Genomic DNA, 5,006 nt, shown 5'->3' on the forward strand with positions numbered 1-5,006 from the left:
CACCACCACCACCACTACCACACTTCAAGTTTCTTAAGCTTCCACCATTGACTCAAGTGCAGCAGTTATGTAAGAATTTTCCAAGTTTCAGAACCAGATTTGGGACTGTTGAGGCTTCCAACTTCATTGTGTGAGCAGCTACAATTTCTCAGCCTCCATAGTACATGCAAGCCATTGGTATGATACCAATTTCCTATTCTATAAACCAATCTAGCAGATCATAAGAATATATATATGCATTCTGTCAGTTCTGTTCTTCTACAGGGTATTGACTGAAACAGGTGTGAACAACAAAACAGACAGATCTAGTCTTCACATTAGCTGATAATATTGCTCCACTGCTAAACTTCAAGGTAGACAAAATCTGATTTAAGACACTCAAGGAAGAACTGCAAAAGCCTGAATTGCAACTCTTAAAACACAATAATATTTTTCCAACAAAAAAACAAGTGGTAGTGATATGCACGTATGCCCTAGTATTTTTTTTTTTAATGTTTCACCCATTGCTTTTATTTACCTTGTGGACTTTTTAAGTTATTTATTGCTTTTTTATTAATATTTATATTCAAAAGTTTTCATTGTTCTCTGTGAGGTTAGAAGAACCAAGTTGAGCAACTGTGTCAAATCTTAACTATTTAGTATTCACTATCCTGTCCGTATAAGCAGTCGGAATACTTGCCCTTACTTTGCAAAGTCTTATTGTCAGGATATATCATATTCTATTTTTATTTTATCTCCACAAAAGTTTCTTTAGTGTTGTCAAGGTTTAGTCTCTGACATGTAATGTATTACATACCTGTAGTTTGTTTTTTTGTTCGTTTGTTTTTGTAAATCTAACATAGAAATTGCCTGATCTGCTATCATTGTCTTAGACATCCTTGAATTAAGTGATGAGATGCTGACCACAGTATTTAAAGAGTAATCTGGAAAGAACTATAGGTTGAGACTAAAAAAGCATGAGTTTCTAGTCCAACTGTGGCTAAATCCATACAAGAACTCCACTGTCTGAATATTATTTTCTTTGTTTGTATTTTTCAAAAAAGATGATGTCCTTAATATTCAGGGCACAGGTTATCTTTCATTTGTGATTTCTGCCTGAAAGAGATCCAGAACTGATTGTTTGAAGGAATGAGTTAGCAAATGGTTATCCCTACATGATTTTGAAGCTCTGAAGAGCTTAAACATCTTGAGATCCCCATAACATTCTCTGTCCTCATCTAGCTGTTGTACTGATTCTCCACAGGTGAGCTCAGCTGTACATTCCTTCTCAAAGAATATGCTAGTATAGCTAGCTAGAGACTATCTTCATTTCCTCCTTTTCTTGGACATCTATTACACACATTTGCTTATGGTCGCCTAACTTGACACAAAGGAAATCAAGTCTACCTAAGCAAACTTTTGACTGTAGTTGCTTCAGTCTATGTTTCTTCTCTCTACCCACAGAATACATTCTCTTGTTGTTATCTACCTGCTTAGTGACCCATCCTAATCAAACCTTTCCCACAATCCCTGACTGAAACAAAACAACTTCAGGCTCACTTTTTAGTCTTAACTTTTCTGAATGGTTTTGTATCATTTGAGGAAAGGTTGAGCTCCCCTTTTGAAATAGCCACATGTTGCACATCTCCAACACTTCCTATTGTCCTAGCCCTCCTATTTCCTCATAGGCTGTTTTGCTGATCTGTTTTGCTAATTATATGTCCTTTGTTCAGTCTTGATATGTTTCAGTAGTCCATATGGCCTAAAGCTGTCAACTGTTCCCTACATTGTAAAGCCTTCTCCAAGGTGATTTGATGCTACTTCATGACTATATTAACCATGATTTGCAAACCATGAATGCAGTTATAAAATCTCCAATATCGTGTCAAGACGTATATATTCAACTGTATCCTTAATCTCTATATTAAATAAATACTCCAAAATGTTTATCAATGTTTCAAAACAGCATACATTTTACATAGATATATTGTTCTTTGTCTTCTTCATGTGTTTATTGAACCCAGTTAGCCAACACTTGATCATCATTCCTTCTTGATTCATCAATGTATTTAATCATATGATGGATCATTTCTAAGACTTCTATAGTTGCTTAAATGAGTGAATAAATATTTTATTTTATCTTTATACTTCATTCTAAGGTAGATCAAGAAAATTTATAGACAGAACTTGCAGCTCAGTTGAACTTGAAATTGGCAAGGAATGTATTCAGTGAGAATAGAACCTGTTGTTCACTGTGTCAGATATAAAAATCAAAGGTTAGCCGGGCGGTGGTGGCGCACGCCTTTAATCCTAGCACTTGGGAGGCGGAGGCAGGCGGATTTCCGACAGAGAGAAACCCTGTCTCGAAAAACCAAAAAAAAAAAAAAAATCAAAGGTTAATACCTCAATACTGTGGAGGAGATAGCATAGGACATGAATGTGAACCCTGTTTTAGACAGAAATACGGCTCTTAGCAATGTTCTATCTATACTGATGTTTGCAGTATGATTCAGTTGTAATGAGTACAATTTAGGTATCACAAAGTATTTATGGTTCTTTATTTTATCACTAGTTACCAATATCAATACCACTGGTAGTCACGTCTCACACTGCCATTCTAAGATTTTATAACTACCAAGCCTATTTAGTCAATGGTTAGCTGATAGTTGATTTGGCAATTGTAACCCAGACACAGACCACAGTTTTCCTAGTAGATTCCTCGAGGACAGATGCAATTTCAATCATCTGTGAATTCCAGTGCAAGAGCAGGACTTTGTAAAATAATTGTTATAGAATATTGCTTCCCAGTCTTTTTGACACTTCCAAGTTTAAGCTTGTATTCTCCAGCTTGAGTTGCATTTTAATAAAAGCCATGCATGTCGGTAGACATCGGCTCTTCTCGATTACAGCTGTGAGAGCAATCCTACTCCTTGCAGCTTACTTTACACTTAACACTTAGTTTAGAAAGAAATTATACAATAAACAGAAGGTGATGATAATGACACAGAGAAGGTGGCTTCAGATGTGGAAAATGAAATCGTGTCTGAGTGGCTCCTTTCCAGACACAGCTGACAGACTTCACAGTGTGTGTCTGTCAGTCAATACACTTTGAACTGAGTCAGAGTGCTGCCTCCAGGGACTGGATCCCATTGATTTTTAATGAGTGTAATTGTCTCAAGGGTCACTGGAGTTGCTTCTCCTTTTTCTCCTGTTATGTAATTTAGCTAAGTTGTTAATGTGGGAGTGGGCAAAGGGTTAACAAAAAGCTAACAATAGTTAGCCATAAATTAAAAGGCAACAGAGTCAGGGCAAGGAGGAGGAGAGTGGAGAGATGAATTTCTGACAGAGGAGGGACTAATAATGTCCAACCATTTATTTGCTTCAAAATTCATTGCAAAGGGCAATAATTGTTTTAAATAGAAAGGCTGTTGAATTATAATTGGGAATAATTGAAACTCATAGAAATATTGAATAAAACATGAGCTATTTAACTAGTAGTATCTTTAAAATTATTTTCAGGAGAAATAGGGACATGGATCATGATTGGCTATGAGTCTTACCCATTCCCTGGTGTCTTCAACAGTCCATTATGATATGTGTTTACTAACAAGCACTGTGGCTAAGTAGACATCAGGTCCCTCTGCTTTCCCCTGCATGGCTCTTACTGGATGCACTACTAGATAAGGACCAGAAGAGATCCTGTTTCTCAAAGAGTGAGCTTTAGCCATGTGACAAAGAAATATACAGGCCTGAATACCCTGTGACAGCATTAGCAGGCTCTGAGCAGTAGTATTTCCACAAGCCATTATGATGTCACCCAGCATGCATCTCCCAAGCTCAGCCTAGGCAGGGGCTATTAACTGCTATTTTCCAGCTGTCGCCCTCACCATGTCTGCTGTCACATCGTTTGTCCGACAGATTCCAACTCAGTGGCACATGTCCTCCTCCCTCTCATTGCCCTGTACCACAGACAGGTTCTTTGTGTATTCCACCTGCCTATGATATAGAGCTGACAGTCAGAGTGGGATGCAGGTGGGAGGCTTAGGTGACTGAGATTAGAATGTCTGAGTCAGGGAGGGAGGGCAGCCTCAGGTGGCTCAGTTATGACAATCACGGAACTCGAAGGAAAGTAGGCTTTCTGTATCCTCGTTATACTATGAGGCAGTTCTAGACTTAGCCTAGGGTCTACTAAGTGGATAATAGTCATTTTCTGAATGGAAAAAAAAAAGATAGATGACTGTAGTAGACAGGGTCTAAGAGAAAGACTAAGCTGGGTTCCAACCTTGTTTCCTCTTGTGCCTCAGACACAGCCATGAGACAGTCTAAATAAGCATGGACCAGTATTAACTGCTGTGTACTCTAGTCTCACCATATGTGGACTGGAACTGGTAGGAGCCCATAATTCACATTGAATTCATGAAATTGCAGAATAGATAACCTTTACACAGTGAGCATCTAATTAGAGCTCAGAAATATGGCCACCATCTTAAGTGATCATGCCTAGTCTCCCCAACAACTACAGTATTTGAAATGCCTCTGTCATGGCACACTTAGCATAAGCCTGAGATCATTCATTGTGCCCAGCTCAGTCCTTCATTCTCTACCTCTTGTAAGCTGTGCTTGTCAAAGTGACCCCCCCACACACACACTTTTTTAGCTTGTAACTTTAAGAGGAAAGTTACAGAAACAGTTTTCAGGTACCCTTTCTCAAAGTCTCCAGCACGATCATAAGATACAAGTAGAAAAGAGCAGAAACAGAGGATAGCATGGTTTTCTTTTCTAAGGTAGTAACTGTCTAACAAGCTAGCTTCTCAGGTCTTCCTATTAACCATCTTTTCATCAAGCTTTCCGGAACCTACCATCTGGATGGGAGAGACATGACCCTTTGTGTTTCTGCCTTAACTCATTCTACTATTCTTCTCACCAAATATATGGAAGATTTTAGTGAGTGCACTGGGTTGAGGTAATAAAGACGGAAGGAACACAGCTAACTCTGATGTTAGGAAAATCTGGTTTTGCTTCCCAGG

At 38.5% G+C, this 5,006-nt stretch overlaps 1 long non-coding RNA gene across 1 annotated transcript in view; it reads right to left on the bottom strand.

Moving 5' to 3' along the window:
- Positions 1–3,802, bottom strand: part of LOC116100586 — a 110,955-nt gene extending 107,153 nt beyond the window's left edge. The window contains exon 1 of the long non-coding RNA XR_004122657.1: positions 3,540–3,802. This is a non-coding gene — a long non-coding RNA (uncharacterized LOC116100586). The remainder of the gene's footprint in view (positions 1–3,539) is intronic.
- Positions 3,803–5,006: the final 1,204 nt, after the last annotated feature.

The sequence above is a fragment of the Mastomys coucha genome, unplaced genomic scaffold, assembly GCF_008632895.1.
Source record: "Mastomys coucha isolate ucsf_1 unplaced genomic scaffold, UCSF_Mcou_1 pScaffold21, whole genome shotgun sequence".
NCBI lineage: Eukaryota > Metazoa > Chordata > Mammalia > Rodentia > Muridae > Mastomys > Mastomys coucha.